General features: G+C 40.2%; 1 protein-coding gene across 2 annotated transcripts in view; it reads left to right on the plus strand.

Annotated features, from left to right (window-relative positions):
- The first annotated feature begins 767 nt into the window (after window positions 1-767).
- LOC117527462 (globoside alpha-1,3-N-acetylgalactosaminyltransferase 1-like) overlaps window positions 768-23,227 on the plus strand; it is a 93,226-nt gene continuing 70,766 nt past the window's right edge. The window contains exon 1 of one of the 2 annotated variants that reach the window (XM_034189820.1): window positions 768-796. The gene's annotated coding sequence lies outside the window, so the exon portion shown is untranslated. The remainder of the gene's footprint in view (window positions 797-23,227) is intronic. The other variant, XM_034189821.1, reaches the window with a different exon arrangement.

Genomic DNA, 23,227 nt, shown 5'->3' on the forward strand with positions numbered 1-23,227 from the left:
GATTTTTGAGAACAAAGGTTATGAATCAGTGACCAGGTTGAAGTTACACTGGGGCTGGATCTTTCAACAAGACCCTAAACACTACTCAAAATCTACTAAGGCATCTCAGTCCCCAAACCTGAATATTATTGAAAATCTGTGGTGTGATTTAACAAACCAGAGTTTGTTAGTCTAAGAATCACCCGTATATAGAAAATGTTTTAGATCTTTGAATTAAGCTTATAAAAAATGGGAGCAAAAACAAGTGTTGCGTTTGTTTTTGTTCAACAAAGTTACAATTTTAATAGTGTCGCTGCTACTGTTACAATGTTAATGACTATTTTGTGTTAAAATAATGAAGGAATATTTGATGAAATACATTCTTTGTGTATCTGCCAGTTGATTGATTGAATTTGAAATTCAGTATTTACATAAAATGTAAAATAAATACATTTAAAAAATTCCAAAGCATTACATTTAACCTTACATGTAAAATGTCTGATAATACAAGTCCAAGACATTTCCATTTTGAACCTCAACTAAAAACAAATTTAAAAAAGGAGCATGAAATAAAGTGAATTAGGGCTTCACCAATAATAGTTATAATATGAGAAATATTTTGTCATTAATTTTCTTTGTGATATGCATACTTGTACAACTCGAGGGTGATTTTCCTCAGTGAATTTTATTGTGAAAAACTTTGTTTCTCTTTTGTTGGGTCAGGGGCGTGGCTTAGTCTATAAAAACTGAAGGCGTGGTTTCATTTTTCACTTTGTGCGTGCACGCGCATAACGGCGTTTGGTGACGCAGGAGATCGGTGAGTACTCTGTTCGAATGTCACTCCCGGTGCATGACGTCATACGGTGTTTGTTTAACACCTTTGATGGTCTCGCTCTTTGTGTCACGTGGCTTACAGAAGTCCAGTTTGAAGAAGCTTCAAGTGGTCGTAGTGAGCGCGCGCGCCTCCAAAGTGCGCGAGGCATCCGTTTTCTTGCTGTGGGCGGTCGCGTGACATTTGCTGCAAAGAAGTGCAGCGTCACGGCTGAGGGGTCTGTGTGCGCGCGGGGGCGCGGGACAAAGTGGACTTTTGGTTCTGTCATTCAGCTCGAAACGTTTTGCTCTTCATTAGCTCTTTGATCCTTTTGTTGGGTGGTTCTTGCAAGTTTCGGCTGTTTTTTGGAATAGTCTGATCTGATTGGACCGTGGTGCTATGACCTCACTCCTATGACAGCAGTGTGACCCACCCCAGAAAGCATTTTTGAGGTACACCTTTTATTTTACTCAGGTTGGTCAAAAATAAAGGCTTGTTGTTTCGGAGTGTGCCGTGATAATGAGCTGACATGGGTTCAAATCCCACTTATACTGCTGGTCTGTCTCTGGAGTTTGTAATTGGCTTCGTCTCAGTCCACCCAGCTGTAACCGGGTACCAGCGTCACAGACCCAACAGTCTGCCCCTAACTGGTCCACCCTGCTTCCACTGCCGCATGTCTCTTCACCCAAAGCCATCAAATGGATTAATGGGATTATTAACCAGATCAGACAAGGTAAAACCTCTTAAATCATTCAAAAGTCAGTTTTAAGCAGAAACGAGGCAATACTTGGTGACTCTTTAAAATGACCGACGCACAGTGAACGCATCAGCTAGCAGCTTGTGTAGCTGCAGCATTCTGATCGCTTCCTCTTTTATGATGAAATAATGCTAAATTTATGTGGAAATTATTCTTGTACAAAAGCTGCAGATATGTCGCTGAGATATGGATGATGACTGGAGTGCAGTTTGAAGAAGAAACGAGGTGATTATCTTTGAACCGCGGCTAATGACTAATGTGCAGTGAAGGTAGGGCGGATTTTTAGGGGGGACCATTTGGTTGGCGACACCGGCCTTGGCTGGGCAAGTAACCTGTGATGTACCGGCATCCCTTCCAGGAGGAGTCACAGGACATATTGCTGATGATGTAAACAAGTCGGTATTTAGATGATGGTGCTTACATGAGTTTGAATAATATTCCATTGCTGTTCTGGTTCAATCCTTCTGCAGTCCATCAGATTGGCCGTTTACATGACTAATATTTTCCAATCAGATTCTCCACAGGCTGAACTTTCTTTGTACCTGTGCGCCTCAAGGACGATGACGTACTGCGAGGATGAAACATGCAAAAGTTTTTCCTACAAAGGGACAGCAGAAGCAAGTAGATTTTAATATACGAGGGCTGTCAATAAAGTAACGGTCCTTTTTATTTTTTTCAAAAACTATATGGATTTCATTCATATGTTTTTACATCAGACATGCTTGAACCCTCGTGCGCATGCATGAGTTTTTCCACGCCTGTCGGTGACGTCATTCGCCTGTGAGCACTCCTTGTGGGAGGAGTCGTCCAGCCCCTCGTCGGAATTCCTTTGTCTGAGAAGTTGCTGAGAGACTGACGCGTTGTTTGATCAAAATTTTTTCTAAACCTGTGAGACACATCGAAGTGGACACAGTTCGAAAAATTAAGCTGGTTTTCAGTGAAAATTTTAACGGCTGATGAGAGATTTTGAGGTGATTCTGTCGCTTTAAGGACTTCCCATGGTGCGAGAAGTCGCTCAGCGCTCTCAGCCGCCGTCGTCAGCCTGTTCAAGCTGAAAACCTCCACATTTCAGGCTCTATTGATCCAGGACGTCGTGAGAGAACAGAGAAGTTTCAGAAGAAGTCGGTTTCAGCATTTTATCCGGATAGTCCACTGTTAAAGGAGATTTTTTTTAATGAAAGACGTGCGGACGGGTCCGCGCGTGACGCTCCGCCACAGGAAAAACACCTCTGTTGAAAGCCTTAAGGACAAGTTGGAACATGTCCTGCTGTTAAACAATTTCTCATATACTCACTCCACTGAAAGCCATCAAAAGCCGCCTGGATTTTACAAATGGTTATCAACACGGAGGTTGATAACCAGTTGGGACATGTCCAGCTCTCCACAAGTTCTTTTATACTCACTGGGCTGGTAAGCACTGAAAGCCGAGATAGACATGTCCCAATTTGTCCTCTAACACTCTGAAACGGAGGTGTTCCTTTGTCTCGCTTCATCAGCGAATCGGTCGTGACACGCGAAGCCTCCGCGCGGCTTTCCATGACAAAATCTCTTGTTAAAAGTGAAATCTGCCGGAAAATGGATGATGTCCAGGTCTTGTGATAACCAGAGAAAGAGCACACGACGGTCTCGTATCCACAGAGCCATCAGCTTAGAAATGATCCAGTGGTTTGTGCCGCAGCTCGCAGCGCGGCGCACCGACCGTCCTTTAAAGGGGTCCTTAAACCTGTAGTTAAAGTCCTTATTCTCTGTGAAGCCCGTAAAATTTTCACTGAAAGCCAGATAAATTTTTCGAATGGTTTCCAGGTGCCAGTCTCTAACAGCTTCTGAAAAAATTCTGATGGAAAAAAAGTCCTTTTCATTCCGCCATTTCCAGACAATGAAAATCCGACGAGGGGGCGGGACCACTCCTTCCACAAGGCGTGCTCACAGGCGAATGACGTCACCGACAGGCGTGGAAAAACTCACGCATGCGCACGAGGGTTCAAGCATGTCTGACGTAAAAACATATGAATGAAATCCATATAGTTTTTGAAAAAAATAAAAAGGTACGATACTTTACGGACAGACCTCGTACTGTGTTTGTGTCTATATGAATACATGGGTTGTTACATAATTGTGTATTAACCACCAGCCTTTATAGGGCATCTGGTCATAGTGATAAGGTGGAAGTTAAACGCCCAGACTGACATCCGAGTTTTTTTTTTTTTTTTAAGAAAAGAAAAGAAAAAAATACCTCCTGCAGTTTTAGCAGCAAAAATAGAAAATGTGGTCCCATTTTTTTTTAAATAAACTTTTGATGTGGCCAGCTAGAACAACTTTGTACACTTGCAAAAATAGGTCAATCCGATTGTTGTGAACAACATACATGTATCTAATCATTTTTACCTCAGCCATGTAAAGGATACCTGCAGTTTCGCCTATCAGTTTTATTCCTTTTTGATCGGATTTTTGGAATCCTTCATACAACCCCTGGCAAAAATTATGTAATCACCGGCCTCGGAGGATGTTCATTCAGTTGTTTAATTTTGTAGAAAAAAAGCAGATCACAGACATGACACAAAACTAAAGTAATTTCAAATGGCAACTTTCTGGCTTTAAGAAACACTATAAGAAATCAAGAAAAAAAGATTGTGGCAGTCAGTAATGGTTACTTTTTTAGACCAAGCAGAGGAAAAAAATATGGAATCACTCAATTCTGAGGAAAAAATTATGAAATCACCCTGTAAATTTTCATCCCCAAAACTAACACTTGCATCATATCAGATCTGCTTGTTAGTCTGCATCTAAAAAGGAGTGAACACACCTTGGAGAGCTGTTGCACCAAGTGGACTGACATGAATCATGGCTCCAACACGAGAGATGTCAATTGAAACAAAGGAGAGGATTATCAAACTCTTAAAAGAGAGTAAATCATCACGCAATGTTGCAAAAGATGTTGGTTGTTCACAGTCAGCTGTGTCTAAACTCTGGACCAAATACAAACAACATGGGAAGGTTGTTAAAGGCAAACATACTGGTAGACCAAGGAAGACATCAAAGCGTCAAGACAGAAAACTTAAAGCAATATGTCTCAAAAATCGAAAAATGTACAACAAAACAAATGAGGAACGAATGGGAGGAAACTGGAGTCAACGTCTGTGACCGAACTGTAAGAAACCGCCTAAAGGAAATGGGATTTACATACAGAAAAGCTAAACGAAAGGCATCATTAACACCTAAACAGAAAAAAACAAGGTTACAATGGGCTAAGGAAAAGCAATTGTGGACTGTGGATGACTGGATGAAAGTCATATTCAGTGATGAATCTCGACTCTGCATTGGGCAAGGTGATGATGCTGGAACTTTTGTTTGGTGCCTTTCCAATGAGAGTTATAAAGATGACTGCCTGAAGAGAACATGTAAATTTCCACAGTCATTGATGATATGGGGCTGCTTGTCAGGTAAAGACACTGGGGAGATGGCTGTCATTACATCATCAATAAATGCACAAGTTTATGTTGATATTTTGGACAATTGAAAGGATGTTTGGCGATGATGAAATCATTTTTCAAGATGATAATGCATCTTGCCATAGAGCAAAAACTGCAAAAACATTCCTTGCAAAAAGACACATAGGGTCAATGTCAATGAGCAGATCTGATTTGATGCAGGTGTTAATTTGGGGGATGAAAATTTACAGGGTGATTCCATAATTTTTTCCTCAGAATTGAGTGATTCCATATTTTTTTCCTCTGCTTGGTCTAAAAAAGTAACCGTTACTGACTGCCACAATCTTTTTTTCTTGATTTCTTACAGTGTTTCTTAAAGCCAGAAAGTTGCCATTTGAAATGACTTTAGTTTTGTGTCATGTCTGTGATCTGCTTTTTTTCTACAAAATTAAACAACTGAATGAACATCCTCTGAGGCCGGTGATTCCATAATTTTTGCCAGGGGTTGTATAAACATAGCTGTAGTCACGTCTCAATAAGATCTGAATCCTACATGTCTTGAACAGATTTTTGCTTGCTAAGGTAATCAGAAAATGCTGTTTATACCAGGGCATGGGCTAAAGTTCTCCGTCACATGACAGATTCCAGTCATTTGGAAAATTTAACCACACATACGCGTGCGCACGTGGTGCCATGCGTGTTTTGATACTCAATGATACAATGATACTCTCATTGTCAAAGCAACATCCCATTCTGCACGAATCAAAGCAGCAGCAATGTCAGCGTGGATGGCGCCACACCGCGGAGGGACAATGTGAATTTTCACTCTTCTCCGCTCTTTTTACTTTGCCATGAGCCACGGTCCTTCTCCCTGTCTTCGTGGGAACATTGGCAGACCTTCCCCAAGTAGAGCAGGGTGTGGCTTTGCTTTCAACCAATGAAGCAATGCTTTGATCTGCTGCTTCCTTTATTCATTTTTTTTATCTTAATTTTTCCTTGCTAAAACCCTAAAGAGCATATGTCTGTGAGTAATATTTACCTTTTTTATGTTAAACCAACCTGTTATGGTCTCCTGAAACAGTTGATAGATGTATTTTATAACTTAAAAATGGGACCGATGCTAACGCGTTAGCATGTGTGGTGTTTTCAAGGTTAAAGTTAGCGTTAAGCTGTTCACATCTCAGCACGTTTATGTGCATTTGTTTTCTGTCTAATAATTAATGGCTCAGTGTTTGTTGTTGTGAAAGAGTCAAATGTATTACAAATTGTAATATTTTTTAATTTATTTTTATTTATATATTAATAATAATAATAGCAACAACAATAATAGTAATAATAACTAATAATGCTCCAATACAACTTTAGAGAAACAAAAAGAGCCTGATAAATGGACAGCCTACTTAAAATCACACCACAGATTTTAAATAATATTCAGGTCTGGGGACTGAGATGGCCATTCCAGAATGTTGTACTTGTTCCTCCGTATATATGCCTAGTAGATTTTGAGCAGTGTTTCGGGTTGTTGTCTTGTTGAAAGCTCCAGCCCCGGCGCAACTTCAACCTGGTCACTGATTCATAAACACTGTTCTCAAAAATCTGCTGATATTGACTGGAATCTATGTGACCCTCAACTTTAACAATAATTCCCAGCACCTGCACTGGCCACACAGCCACACAGCATGATGGAACAACCTCCAAATTTTACTGTAGGTAGCAAGTGTTTTTCTTGGAATGCTGTGTTCTTTTTCAGCTATGCATGCTGCCCCTTGTTATGTCCAAATAATTCAATTTAGTTTCATCAGTCCACAGCACCTTATTCCAAAATTAAGATGGCTTGTCCAAATGTGCTTTAGCATACCTCAAGTGACTCTGTTTGTGGCATGTACAACCCCAATTCCAATGAATTTGGGACGTTGTGTGAAATGTAAATAAAAACAGAATACAATAATTTGCAAATCCTCTTCAACCTATAAATGGAATACACCACAAAGACAAGATATTTAATGTTCAAACTGATAGACTTTTTTGTTTTTTGTTTTTTTTGCAAATATCTGCTCATTTTGAAATGGATGCCTGCAGCACATTTCAAAAAAGCTGGGACAGGGGCAACAAAAGACATTCCACAGGTGAACAGGTTAATTGAAAACAGGTGAGTGTCATGATTGGGTATAAAAAGAGCATCCCCAAAAGGTTCAACTGTTCACAAGCAAAGATGGGGTGAGGATCACCACTTGGTGAACAACTGCGTGAAGAAATATTCCAACAGTTTAATGCCGCATTCACACCGGGCGCGACGCGAGCGACTGCAGCCACAGATTGCCATGTAATACCTATGTAAGGACACGCTTTGGCGCTAAACCGCGCGACGCGATGGAGGCGAGTGAAGCGACGCGAGTGAAGTGATTTTGAGCGTTTTGCGCATTTGTGGCACGATATTGCGTCGCCTCACGTCTCGCTGCCCTCCTCCCCAAGTTCAAAAATGAACTTTTTCATCTCGTCGCTCCGCGATGACCAATCAGGGACTGAATATGTAGTGACGTGGAGATGTCTGGAGTTTGACTGCTACCTGTATCTGGTAGCAGCCTGTGAGCAGGACTTATGTCTCTTTTGTCCTTTATTTCACAATCATGACAGAGTTTTTGGAGCGAACAGTAGCACCACAGCAGTGGGGAATGGAGTTTTTTATTTTTACTTTACGTGCGCGCGCGAATCGTACTGGAGATTATTTTACTTATTAACTACACACCTGTATAAAGCAAATGGTGACTGGTTTCTAAACACAATTATGACAGAGTTTTTGGAGCGAGCAGCAGCCCTACTTGCAGCAGCAGGGAGCGGAGCTTTTTCCTTTTCTTTTTGTTTTACGTGCGCGCACAAGCGAATCGACTGTAGAGAATATTTTATTAATTAACTACACAGATGTATAATAAAACAAATGGTGACTGGTTTCTAAACACAATTATGACAGAGTTTTTTGGGGGAAGAGAGAGCTGCAGCAGGCAGCAGAGTTTTTTTTTTTTTGTGTGTGTGCGCGAACGGGACAGTTGATCCTCAGACTGGGTCCCGCAGAGGTGGAAGGACCGCTGAAAGCGGCCGTCACCCAGACACAACTCCTGCAGCAAATAAGGATACTCTCTGTATTGGGAGCTTTCCACAGCAACTCGCTCCGTGTGATCGAGGTGAGTCATGTTAGCTTGACTGACAACCGGAGCCGGCGAGCGGAATGGAAGCTCCTCCTATTTGATGACGCACCGGGGCGAATTTTCGCAGCGAAAGTCCACCCAAGCAGAGTGACACACCAGGCGAAGGAGGCGCGTCCGTCGCCTGGCGACCCACGCAAATTTGTAGCGTCTGATCGCGCCTGGTGTGAACGCGGCTTAAGAACAATGTTTCTCAACATTGTTACAAGGAATTTAGGGATTCCATCATCGACAGTCCATAATATAATCAGAAGATTCAGAGAATCTGGAGAACTTTCTACACGTAACCGGCAAGGCCGAAAACCAACATTGAATGCCCACGACATTCGATCCGTCAGGTGGCACTGCATTAAAAACCGACATCATTGTGTAAAGGATTTTACCGCGTGGGCTCAGGAGCACTTCAGAAAACCGTTATCAGTTAACACAGTTTGTCGCTACATCTACAAGTGCAAGTTAAAACTCTACCATGCAAAGCGAAAGCCATACATCAACAACATCCAGATGGGTATTGATAAGATTTTATCTATCAGTGCCATTATCGATTCTGCTTATCAATCCGATTCCTTATCGATTCCCTTATCGATACCTCTTGTGAATTTTGTACTAAAAGTAGGCTTTACAGGTTTTCTATGTATTTCATTAAGTCTTAAAGTAAATAAATATGAAATTGGTCACTGTATCCTTCATCTCTGGACATAAATAAAAATAAACAAAACGGTGTCTCGCTTTGAAGTTATTAATTCCGACTGGACTCATTCTAACTTGACTCGGCAGAGAGCCGTGCAGCGTTTGGAGCTGTGTGAACAGAACGGAGGACGATTCTCGTTTCTTTCTCGCAACAAGACAGGAATCCCAGTTAGTAACTTTAATCCGCACAAAATGACTCACGATTGACATATTCAGGGATGAAAGTGGTGAAAAACAAAAAACCCAAAATTACCCCCCCAACACCACCCGCACGAAAATGTTTGAATTCTAGAAGCTCTGAAATGCAATCTGGGACTATTCCAGACAATAAACTGGAGTGAGTGCAGCATCCATTTAGGTTAGAAAAAAAACCTAACTTTCCTTATTCAAATTCATTCCAGTAGTATTCTGCTCTTACTAGGATGCAGCAGTTTTCTAGCTTTGCAGATAGTTCTGGAGGAAATCACTGAAGAAATGAACACATTGAAAATATGGTTTGACCAAAACAAACTGTCATTAAACCTAAATAAGACAGGGATGAAATGGAGGTGTGAGAGTCACTAGGTGTTCACAGGAAACACATGTATTTCTGTATGTATGTATGTATGTATTTATTTATGTATGTTTATTGTTAGTTGGTTTTATATTTTCTGTTGTTTCTATTCAGGTTCTTTTTGTCTCTTTCTCTAAAATTGTATATAATAACTAATCATTAGATTATTAATATATAAACAAAATAAATTTAAAAAATATTACAATTTGTAATACATTTGACTCTTTTACGACAACAAACGCTTATTATACAGAAAACAATGCACCCGAACGTGATGACAGCTGCAACTGCTTAATGCTAACTTTAACATTGAAAATGCCATAGACATGCTAATGCTTTAGTATCGCTCCAATTTTTAAGTTATAAAATACATCTATCAACTGTTTCAGAAGACCATAACAGGTCGGTTTAACTTAAAAAAGGTAAAGGTACTAATGCTCTTTAAGGTTTTAGCGGGGGAAAATTAAGATAAAGCGAAAGGGGAAAAAAAATGAATAAACGAAGCAATAGATCGAAGCAGTCTGCACAGGACAGGAGGGTTGCAGAAACAGACACCACACCCATCTCTGGATGGAGCCGCACCTCAAACAGAGAAGAAAAAAACAAAATCGGGCATCAGAAAGACAACAAATACAGTATAATTTAACATTAAGCAATAAGAAAAACAGAAGAAATACTAAAGTGATTGCCGGCCACTCGCCCAAAGCTTCACTGAAAGACCCAGAATTTAGATAAAATTGAGGCCGCGGCCTGCTCCGTTTCCTAATAAAATTAATTTAAGAGTAAAAAGCACAGAAACATACTATGCCAGTATGCTAGCCATACGAAAGGGAAAATAAGTGTCTCTTAAGTCTGGATTTGAAAGCAGAGGTGCCCAACCTTTTTTGAACTGAGATCTACTTTTAAAGTTGACAGTGTATCGAGATCTACCAAGCCATATCAAACACCATAGCGTAGCAACAATATGTTGTGTACCAATATAATAACACAATTTTTGTTGTGATGAATACCCTAGTAGTCCTGCACCCTGAGAACGCAGAACCTGGGCCGGTACATAAGGTTTAATTAGGTCAGCTAAGTAGGGAGGTGCCAGTCCATGAACAGTTTTATAGGCCTGTAGCAGAACCTTAAAATCTGATCTCACAGAGACAGGAAGCTTGTGAAGAGATGCCAAAATGGGTGTAATGTGGTCAAACTTTCTCCTTTCTGTCAAATGTCTGGCAGCAGCATTTTGAACCAGTTGGAGAGCCCTAATACTGGACTGCAGTAAACCAGAAAATAGAACATTGCAGTAGTCCAATGTAGAAGAAACAAATGCATGAATCAGGGTCTCAGCATCAGCCATAGACAGGATGGGATGAATCTTCGCTATATTTTGCAGGTGGAAGAAAGCAGTCCTCGTAATATCTCTAATGTGGAGGTCAAAGGACAACGTAGGATCAAAAATTACCCCAAGGTTCTGCTGTCAGTGTGATGTATGACACATGAGCTTCGGCTAAGCATCAGTTGGTCAAATTGATATTAAAAGTCCCTGATCTTGTGCTCCAACTATAATTCTTTCTCCATCAAAACCAAGTTCTCCATTTGTAAGCCACCGTATAGATCCTTCTTTATCTATGTATTCCTTTTCCAGTTCTTCTTGGAATTGTCAAGCCCTTCTGTGCTGTTTCCATCTGTCCACTCAGAGGTTTTGTTCTCTTTTGCTGTATTTTCCCCCGGTCTGACTTGCTGGTTTAGTTGCAGGTGTCAGATCATTGCTTTCTCTTTAGAGGTTTTCTGCCAATTTAATAATGGAGGTCTGTTGTGATAAGGTCTTACTATGATGTTGTGCTTCCTTTTTCGTGACTTCTTCTTGAGAACTCTTTAAGTACTGCCCGATACTTATATTTATTTATTATGCTGTATAAGCGTGATTGATTTTTGTGAGACCCAGATCGCCTTCTCTACGAGGGAGATACATTCTCTCCATGCATTGATTTCTATATGTAACTTTGTGTGGGGTGAGCATCTTGGATGAGGCTGTTAAAAGCCCATTATCCGAGCAGCTGGTGGCTATGAGGACTGGACAGGCTCCGCCCTCATGTTCCTCCACTACAGTCCCACCTGCTTTGTACGCCAGACGCTGTATATAAAATAATTATTTTGTAGCAGATTAATCATTTTTTGTCAGAGCTTGGATGTTGAAAACACCTCTAATCACTTCTGGAATCAGAGGACATTTAGAGCTTTTTTCCTGTTTCTGTCTCGTGCGCTGAGGTGGAAAACGTATTTGCAACAGCTTAAAATGTTTTTGTATTTTGTATAAAGCACAAGACTTCCTCTCCCAGCGCTCGTTAATTACCTTATATCATTCATTACTTATTCCATACATGACTTACTGTATTTAAGTTTGGGGAACCACCTACAAAACTAATACAAATCCTAGATTTTTGCTTCAAAAGAAAGCTTTAAGAATTATTAGTAAGAAACCATATTGTGAGCCAACAAATCCATTGTTTGTCCGTTTGCATATTTTGGGATTTGATTGATTATATCATAATACAAATTATGTTCAAAGTACAAAACAAACTTCTACCACATGTCCAGGACCTGTTTAAAATGAGGGACTCCAGTTATAATTTACGAGCAACATTGTTATTTCAGAAATCAAAGATTCGAACTACTGTAAAACGTCATTGCATTTCTGTTAAAGCTGTTAACATTTGGAATAATTGCCCGGATAACATAAAATCACTTAGTACTTTGATTGGCTTTAAAAGGCTCTACAAAAAGTATTTGATTACTTGCTATAGCATATTAAATTAGGTTTATTGATTTTGTTTTGTTTTCTTGGTGCACTGCTGCTTGCATGTTTGTGTTTTTGAAATTTTAGTTCCAGGATCAATTTATGCTTCAATGTATTAGTTTTCATGGGTATATGTATAATTTTTGCTTCTGCCTACACCCTTTTGGGCACATTGGTACATTGTCTGATTAGTTTCTTTCTTTCTTTGTATGTTTTTATGTTGTCTTGGATCTGTGTGCGCCAAATAAATTCATTCATTCATTCATGTAAGTATTTGTAATGTTTTTATTATAATGGCTTGGTAAAACAGTTGCATGTTCATTCCTTCTTTATAAGCAGCTGTAAAAGTATGTTGATGATAGATTTTGTTATAATGGATCAAATGAGCTCTGCTGTGTGTGCGCATGAACGCAATGACTCGCACTCAAGATGAGCATTTACGCAAAACGCCAGCTTGCAAAAGAGTGATTTTGCAGTCAATAACGGATGAACACAAAAGTTGGATCACGGTGTCAAAATGACTGTGTTTAAAGTGGCGGAAGAAATAAAGCCGGCGGGAAGAAGCGCAGAGGCGACTGTCCAGGAATGCAGAACGCCAGTGCGCAAAACGATTGTGCAGACATTAACGGAAAAACACGAAGTTAAAAGTTGGATCATGGTGTCAAAATGACTGCAAGTCATGGCAGAAATAAAGCCAGCAAGAAGAAGGGCAGAGGCGACTGTCCAGGAACCCGTGGTTTGGTTGTAGCTGGTCTGGTGCATTTAATGACTTTGGAACACAGGTGAACAGCAGCCTGGCGCACAGATGCGCACACCGGTCGGACTGTACTGGAGCATCTATTTTTGGACTGCATTTACAAAATGTGACGACATCTTGAATGGATGCTGTGTATTGGAAACCCACACTTTAAAGGGACCAAGTGTGGGAGGGCTGGAGGTTTGGACCAAACCCATGCCTAAACATGCACCGTCGCATTACATGGCTCTACATGGATCATATGTGGCTAGGATTTCATCCATTCGAGGCTGGATGGGGCTCAAATGACAGTTCAGTCGTGGCTCACGAGAGGCTGATACGTGGCACATGTGAGGTACATAGAGGCACCTTAGTAGCGGATATGTGACAGCTTAAAACGTGGATCATTCTTCAAATAATCACTGACACACCCATGCGTGGCTCATTATTCATGGATTATTATTCGGTGGGAAGGAGGCTTAACTTATGAAGCTCAACCTGTGGTCAGTCTACTATGCCAAACCCAAACCCATTTTGTTTATTTCTATTTATGTCCAAAGATCTCTGATCCAGTGACCATATACAGATTTTATTTATTTTATTCCAGAATCTTTCAACTTCTTCTCTCTCAGGTGGCTGTTGTACTTCTATTGTCTTTTACATGTTCCTGTAAACTAGCCTTGGGTTTTCTGCAAACTGCTTGTTTACCTGTTTTGCATTTATTTCCTTGTCTTTGCTTTCACTCAGGCTTGATGTTCTGCCAGCCTCCCACCCATTTGTTTGTCACGCGACGTAAGGAACCAGACACATTTCAGTGTTTTGCACAGAACAGATTTGAAATCATCATTTGCAGGGTCACTATGTTTCGACCGTCTCATCTGCCTGGTTCGCTGTGTCCTCTTTTCTCCTCAGACACAGGCGGCAGGCTCGGGGGTGTGGCCATGCCTCTTGCACTGAGGGTCTGGTCACACCTCTTACACAGAGCGTGGAATGAGAGTGACATGCAGTTTGTGGAAATGAGACGAAATGTCAGTGACTCATGGGAACAAAAAAGCATGTCTATAATCCTACTGCGCAGAGTCGTACTGTGTTTTCTGCGTGTAGTTCTGTGCACCGAACCTTTGCGAGCGTACTGTACCGTTCAATACGGATACATGTATTTTATATATATATATATATATATATATATATAGTGTGTGTGTGTGTGTGTCTGTTTATATATTATATACACTGCTCTGCTCTAAGTTGAGCACTTTGTGTAATTATCTGCTGTGGTCTTTTCCTTTAAACCCCCAATTACACAGGGATTTAAAGAATGCACAGCGCACGCCAAGGCCCTAAAAAGGCATCCTTAATCGAAGCACACAGGACGCCACGGTCGCTGTGAAGTATGGCACATATTCCAAACAAACACAGAAGGGTCGCTGAGGTTGGAGGATGCTCAATAGATGCATAGATGATGCCACGGTTGGCCAACGGATACTGAATGAATGCACATTGTTCGGGACTGTTTGCTGTCATTTTATGAATAAAGTTAATTTTTATAAAACGTGGTTATGAAGCACAAAATGAGTTTCTGGTCAGCTGATGTCCACAGAATTCATCAGAAAGTTTTATGCGTGTTCAAAATGCATATGTTTTGAACATGCAAAACATATGTTGTTTCTGAGTGTTGCTTCCATTTACATTTATGGCCCCATTAAATGTAAAACTTATTTTGAAATCATGCTACAGGATTATGCTTAAACAGCTTTTCAATCTTTTAGCATTTAGTTTGTCAGTAAACCTTGGTAACCTTTACAAATCAAGTTTCTTACACAAAGTGGAGACATTTCTGAAAAAAGTACAAAAAGTACAAAAATTTATGGTCAAAATTCACAGTGAAATACAACAGGTGTATAATGTATAGGCACATGACGACAAAGGTGCCCCACTCCGTCCCATAACGCTTTGCAACAGTGACTTTGAAAAACCATTTGAAAAACACATACACACACTAGTGCTGTCAGATGATTAAAACATTTATGTACTTGATTACAGGGTCTGTAATTAGTTAATCTAAATGAATCACATTTAATTGCATGTACAGTTTTGTCAGAAATCACCCCTCAGGTCTGTGTGTTTTTGGGGCATTTAATAATCTGTGGTAAAATTAAAGGATCTGGGTTATTTCTGTTAAACAAGCTGTGACGTAAATTGATCTTAAATCAGGAGAACTTTCTACCTGTAATTAGGATGGATTAAATGCAGACTGATTTCATTGTATGTATGTATGTATATGTACAATGACACTAGCAGGCTGTATTGTATAGGATGTCTGTAAAAACACAGAATTGTGGGAGTTTGGAGATGTTGAATCTGATTCTACAGAATGACTCCTTTCATAATTATATTATTTCATATTTAAATCTGGCCATTGAACAAAATCTGGATGGAAAAACATGAACGTTTTTAATCTCTTTTAACCCTGTTTGAGTTCAGTGCTGACGTTAATTCACATTGTTAAAACTGAGCTAACATTTTGTGCACGAGTGTCGGTAAACGCACAAACTCTCACATTTGAGATTTAGCAATAAGTTAAAAGAAAGTTGCTTTGGTATAAAAAAGTATTGAAATCTGTTATTGCTCTAAAAAAAGTATTTTTACAGACCAAGTCACTGACGTCTAAACAAAACTGAGCACAGTGTGACTGAATGCGTTGTAGGTGCTGTAATTAATCAGAAATAGCTCTTTATTTTGACAGCCACAATTTTAATACTTAATAGGGACAGCTTGCAGTTATTGCAACATTGTAGCCTGGACTTATTTATGAGTTACCTAGGAAGGTAGCGATAGCTACAATTAGCTTGCCACCATGTGTCGTCTCACCCTGCTCAGTGTGCCGCTCTCGTTGGAGCGACAACACACAGAATGTGTCTCTTTCAGTGCAGCTTCTTGTTCTGACTTTAACACGAAGTTAACACCCAAGTCTTTCATCACCAACTGTAAATGGTCATCATAACATTCCAATCGTATCTTTCTGAACTCTTCCGCATCACACTCCATCATGTCAATGTTTACAATGTGCTTGAGCAATAATAGGCGAAGTTGCTCATAAACTTTAAGTTTCTTAAATATTTATTATGCCCACTCTTAAAACTTTAATTATCTTTATAATGTTATTACTGGTAAATTTTAGAATTAATTTAGATGAGATATACTCATGATCTCACAGGAATATATCACAATTATCTGGGAACTACTTTTTGCGCATGAATTCATCAAACACGTCGGCCGTGGGCGCGTACTAACACATAATACCCAGAAACTGTGGAAAGTTGTTCGGCCAAAACGAGAGCGTCCACTTTTAGCTTGCCATAAGCTAAGCTAGTGACGCGCGTGAGAGTATGGCGTTGTCCCTTAGCAGTTTGTATCCTCTTGTCTTCATATTCTTGTATGGCTTCCAAAAGTCTCCTGTTTTGTCTCGCTGGTTACAGCCTTAAAAATCCACAGAGTAATCAGGAAGCCTACCATCACCTGAGTCCTTCATTAACCTGGTCCTTAACCTGATAGCTTAAGGACCTTCTCTGACCCTGTCCAGCTCTCCTAGAATAACTGCCTCTCTCCTGGAATCTCCTCCATGCTCTTGACACTGTGCTGGGAGACTCAACAAACATGGTAATTGCACGTACTGATGTGCCATCCTGGAGGAGTTTGACTATCTCTGCAACCTCTTTAGGGTCCAGGTACTGCAACGTGCTGCTCATGGTGACACTGATGCGAACCAAATGCAAAACTAGTAAAAACTCAGTCAGAAAAGATGAGGACAGAAAAAAAGGCAGAGGTCTCCACCTGTAAAATATTCCTGTTTTGGGTGTTGTCTCGTGCTCTTGTAGTGCACCTGTTGTTAATTTCATTAATCAGCTGAAACTGATTAACAACCTCTCTGATACACAAGATCAATCACCCAGAAGTTGAATTGACTCGACACTATACTCTGATTAAAAACTGTTCCTTTAATTTCTTTGAGCTGTGTATGAACCTGTTCAGGTTTCTGTGGACACAGTTATCTCAGCTGTTAGACTCCAGGCAGCTCAGAACAGAATTTTAGTGCCGGTGTAGCAGACCGGACGGTCCACCCCTACAAATCGGTCCACCTTTTGCATCTGTGCATGTATCATTTCGGGCCACAAGGAGCACGTCTGAGATGGAGTCTCCTCACCCAAAGCAATGAAATGGATTAATGGGATTATTAACCATCAGATGATAAAGGTAAACCCTCTTAAATCATTCTAAAGTCAGTTTTAAGCAGAAACGAGGTGAAATTCCGTGACGCTTTGAAATGTCCGATGTGCAGTGAACACATCAGCAGCTGGTGTAGCCACGGCACTCTGATCACTTCCGCCGCCTTTTGTGATGAAATAATGCTGAATCTAAGTGGAAATGATTGCTGTACTAAAGCTTCAGATATTTGTCACAGAGATAGATGACTGGTGTGCAGTTTGAAGCAGAAATGAGGTACGTGAACCGCGTCATTAGGGGGGACTGATTCTTAGGGGGACTATTCAGTCGGTGACATGGGCTGCTTATTCACTCCCACTGATAGTTCACATACTTTGATCACAAAATGTTCAACACTTCAAGCCTCACAATATTTTTCCACTTTGGCCCTTTCTGAGAAACAAATCCCTCAAATTTATTTACAAACAGAACAAATACTTACAGGTAGGCCTGTCACAATAACAAGATTTGCTGGATTGCCTTAGAAAATATCATGATAATAGATAATATTGTTGACCTTATTGTAATGCCATTTTTTGCCACTGATGATGCAGGGATGCACCGATCCACATTTTTTCACTTCTGAGCCTATCACGATATATGAATTTGGATATCTGCTGATACAGATATTATTCAGATTCTAGAACTCTGTTTGCTGTACTATTCTTATTATCATTACTGTTGATTTTATATGATATTTTGTATCCCCATTTATACAGCTTCATGATGAAGTCGTATAGAGAAGGATTTTCTTAAAAAGAAGACCTGAAAGTTCAGCTACAATTTGTCAGAAGGTACATCTAAGACGCAAACCTAGATTTGATGTTTTGTTGAAAGAATTTAATACATTTATTTATTGTTGTGTCAGTGGCTGAAGTTTAATCTCTTGAACACTTGATGGCGCACTTGCTCTGAATACATGAAGCATTTACATGAAGCGGTCAGAAATTTCCTTATTTACAAAACTCATGAAACCAACAACAACAAAAAAATTAATAAATGTACTTAAATTACTCATATTTAAAGTCAGTCTGGTTAACTCGTCTCATCCTGGCTGATTTTGTCATTCTGTTATGGTTAAAAAAATCTTTCCGTTATTTAATGTGGTGCATTCTCAAATGTTTGATTTGGGTCACGACGGACCATCTGCCTCTCGGTTCAACGGCTTTCCAAATATTTCACGTTGCTGTCTTGGGTTTGTGGTGCTCAGGGGACATGTCCGTGACAGAACGTCTTAGGCGGCTGTTAACCGCAGAAAAGACCTCCCAAACGGAGGCATCTTATAAGCAGCACTCGCTCCTTGTCTCAGTGAGAGCCACACCTCCATTCAGAAATCCCCTCCCCTTCTCTGCATCAACGGAAGCACTTGTGATTCACAGATGTTTCACAGAGTTTTCCTATATCTGAAAACCCGCAGGTTGCATCAGAAAATTCCAATCCGTGAATTACGTTTGTTTCGGAACCCAGTACCGATACTGGATAGGATCGGCCCCATCCCTATAATGACATTAATGCAAGGACATCCTTTCAAACACTGTTTGTGAATGTGTGACATTTTGCAGTCATGTTTATATTTGCATTGTCAGACAAATGCATGGTTAATGGAACACTGTGTGGGAAGGGGAGAGAATCTCTCGGCAACTCGTAAGTCTATTCTGATTCAAAGGGATGCGATTTGATTATACAATGACTGTCTGCATCTTTTTTCTATATAGGATTTCTTTTGACTACGTGGTACTCTTTGCAAATCAGTGTATTTATAATTATCCAGAATGAATTTATTCCCAACATATTCTTTAACAGTTCAGCCACATTTGCACCCATGTGGCTTTGATTCTTTGATTCTAAACTCTGAAAGCCAGGAGGGCTGTTGTGTGGGCTTATGTACAGTACATAACATCAAAACATCAGTAACATAAAAAGTAAGAATTATAAACTACCCGCTGGGTAGTACTATAGGAGCACATGTTGTTAAACGCCGCTTCCACCTTTGAGAGAGAAAAATGGGGGGGAAAAAACCTCTTCATATCCTACTCCCACAACAAGATGGCTATTTCCTGTCTACCAATTTGGCCACTACTCCTGATGTTATCAACCCAAAAAAATATGACCCCTCATTAACCGTTAGTATATTAGAGTGAGGATAAAACGGTGACTACGTATTTCATACTACAAACCATCAGGAAAAAATAAAAAATAAAAGGACAGGCAAGGTCACCGTTTACACCTTTAAAAGTCTTATGTTGAGGTGCTTTCTCAGGGTAGAATAGTTGATATGAAGCAAACAAACTTAGTGAGCGTCCATGTAGTCCCTCAGATCAGACGAGACGAAAAGTTCTCGCTTGAAAGAGACTCCTGTCTAACTTAATTCCAGTTTGTTGAGAAAGTCTTCTGCATCTTTTTGTGTTTCAAACTTGTGCTCGACATCAGGGATAGACCGATAATCGGATGGGCCGATAATCTGCATTGCCTGATAATCCCTCTGGTTGTTCTGTAGGGAAAGACCGATAATCAGCCGATGGCCATAATTGTCATCAATAATTATTATTGATTGTTGGTCTATCCTACTCAACACCGTTCTGGTTCACAGTCAGAGTGGCCAGGAAGTGCATATTAAAGTAGATGCTTTTGCTTATTAGAGCCCGACACACCCTGCTGAAAACCTCCTGCCTCTCTCAAACTGAAGCAGATGGTAAATCCTGATGTATGACCTGTGCATCAGATTCTAAATTAGGTGTTGCCCTCACAGCTGCCATTATCCTCACTTTGTCCCTGGAGTTGTGAAGTTTGATGATCACCTGGCCGGGTACGTCTGCCCTGTGCCCCTGTTCGATTTTAACACGTTTTTCAGCACCAGGGTTCGTTTCTAAGCCAAACACAGTGGACAGCCAGAAGTTGAAAAGTACATAGGGCATTTTCTCTCTGTGCCTTTTCCCAAATTGAGAATACAGATGTGTCCATCTGTTCCAGTTCTCCACATCATTCCCATTAGCAGCCATTATCGGAATTTTCTTCTCTGCTTCAGTGAGTCTTCCCTCCAGCCTGGTCACCACATCCTCCACATACGAGACTGTTCTGCTGCAGTAATGCATTTTGACTGGCTCTCCAGCATCATAGATATTTTTCCCAAAGTCTCTGTAAACTTGGAAAGCATCTTTTTCAATACGTTGTTGAAGTCTTAAGTCACCTTGTGGATCAGAGCTGTGGTGTTCACGGTGGGTGAGGACTCTTCATCCGGTTGGCTAGCACTTGTGGTCATTTTGTGTGAGTTGATTTTCATCTATTTTGACATTGCGTAATGTCAAAAAAGCAGTTTTTCTATTTCTTGCTGATTCTTATGTCACTTTCAGTGTAATTGGTCAATGAGAGAACCACATGTATAAAGTGTGATTAAAGACGTCTGGGTGGAGGCTTCTGCAAACATGTCTCCTAGCCAGCCATCATCACGTGATCCCCCACAAACTGTTTATTTTTAAATAGGATTAAAGAACATGTTCATTGTTTAGTGGCAAAAAAGTTCAGTTGGAGAAAATTGAGCTTGAAAGTTTTCACCGAGGTGTAAGAAAATTCAGTAAGGTATGTCTTCTATAATATATTCCAATTCTAAGGTAGAACTCTGCTAGTGTATACTAAGGTATATCTAAAAAAGGAAGAGTAGAATAGAAGAGTAGAGTAGAGTAGGGCCACTTGGGTGCCTGGTCTTGAGAACCAGGGATGGTAGGTTGAAAAGATTTTTTATCCCATGGGAACTCTCCCTACCCACCCAAGCGGCTTAAGAAAATGGACATATAAGAAAATAGACATAATGTATATAAGTGATATTTACATAATGAGGGTAATGAACAACATATACAAGAAATATGGTTACTATATAATATTATAGGAGTTAGCGTCTAAAACATAAATATTAATACAGGAGAAGATTGTAGTATATGTATACTTAGTCTGTAGACTAGTAGTAAAATTAAATTATAGCTAGTAGGCTAAGCTACAAATATGGTTATATTACACCCAACATCCAACCAGCCTCACAACCACAGACCATGTATAACCACACCAGCCCAGGACCTCCACACCCAGCATGTTCACCTCCAAGATCGTCTGAGACCAGCCACTCGGACAGCTGCTGAAACAATCGGTTTGCATAACCAAAGAATTTCTGCACAAACTGTCAGAAACCATCTCAGGGAAGCTCATCTGCATGCTCGTCGTCCTCATCGGGGTCTCGACCTGACTCCAGTTCGTCGTCGTAACCGACTTGAGTGGGCAAATGCTCACATTCGCTGGTGTTTGGCACGTTGGAGAGGTGTTCTCTTCACGGATGAATCCCGGTTCACACTGTCCAGGGCAGATGGCAGACAGCATGTGTGGCGTTGTGTGGGTGAGCGGTTTTCTGATGTCAGTGTTGTGGATCGAGTGGCCCATGGTGGCGGTGGGGTTATGGTATGGGCAGGCATCTGTTATGGACGAAGAACACAGGTGCATTTTATTGATGGCATTTTGAATGCACAGAGATACCGTGACGAGATCCTGAGGCCCATTGTTGTGCCATACATCCAAGAACATCACCTCATGTTGCAGCAGGATAATGCACGGCCCCATGTTGCAAGGATCTGTACACAATTCTTGGAAGCTGAAAATGTCCCAGTTCTTGCATGGCCGGCATACTCACCGGACATGTCACCCATTGAGCATGTTTGGGATTCTCTGGACCGGCGTATACGACAGCGTGTACCAGTTCCTGCCAATATCCAGCAACTTCGCACAGCCATTGAAGAGGAGTGGACCAACATTCCACAGGCCACAATTGACAACCTGATCAACTCTATGCGAAGGAGATGTGTTGCACTGCATGAGGCAAATGGTGGTCACACCAGATACTGACTGGTATCCCCCCCGATAAAACAAAACTGCACCTTTCAGAGTGGCCTTTTATTGTGGACAGTCTAAGGCACACCTGTGCACTAATCATGGTGTCTAATCAGCATCTTGGTATGGCACACCTGTGAGATGGGATGGATTATCTCAGCAAAGGAGAAGTGCTCACTATCACAGATTTAGACTGGTTTGTGAACAATATTTGAGGGAAATGGTGATATCGTGTATGTGGAAAAAGTTTTAGATCTTTGAGTTCATCTCATACAAAATGGGAGCAAAACCAAAAGTGTTGCGTTTATATTTTTGAGTGTATTATAGAAACAGAAGCTATGATGTAATATGTTTAGGTATCTATCTAAAGTAAATCCTGCTAGCTTACTATAGGAAGCCAACATACATAATCAATATGCTATCAAATGGAAACCTCAAACTAGGTACTATATGTTGATATCTATTAAAGAACCCATAAACTAAAGAATCATTAAAAATCTACACCATGTAAAATAATAATAATAGTTCAAAGAGCTACCGTTAAATTAGCCGTTAATAAGCCAACCGTACCTAGCTAGCTAACAAGATAAACAAAACTGGTAACTAGTGTATAAAGTTTAATAGCGTAGTTAAACCCTACAATAACGGTATTAACAAATACATATAACAACAAATGTAGACAAAAGTGTGTATTAACGTAGGTCTCCAAAGAGAAAAGAACTGACTATATTGTACGCTGTGATAAACGGTGCTACAGCCAGCTAGATAAGCTAACGTTAGCTGTTAGGTAGAACTAATTGTACCCCACTCCTCGAATTTTTTATCATAAATATAATAATATTAAAAAAAAGAACAAGAAAAAGTTAAAGCTTGCTGAAATGTATATGGAGACATGATATAAGTACCTTAGTGAAAGGATATAAAGGTGGAATCTTTCCAGACTAAAGAGAGCTCAAGGCTCGTGGCTGCAGCGACATATAGGCCAGGTTAGCCTATAACTAGCTTGACGGAGAGGGATAAATTTGAGGTAAGTTAATGAACATTTACTAACATTGCCAGTAGTAGGACTAGTTACCACTTAGATAGAAAACTAATAGTAAGACTATATATATATATATATATATATATATATATATATATATATATATATATATAGCGA

Source organism: Thalassophryne amazonica, chromosome 16 (assembly GCF_902500255.1).
Source record: "Thalassophryne amazonica chromosome 16, fThaAma1.1, whole genome shotgun sequence".
Classification (NCBI taxonomy): domain Eukaryota; kingdom Metazoa; phylum Chordata; class Actinopteri; order Batrachoidiformes; family Batrachoididae; genus Thalassophryne; species Thalassophryne amazonica.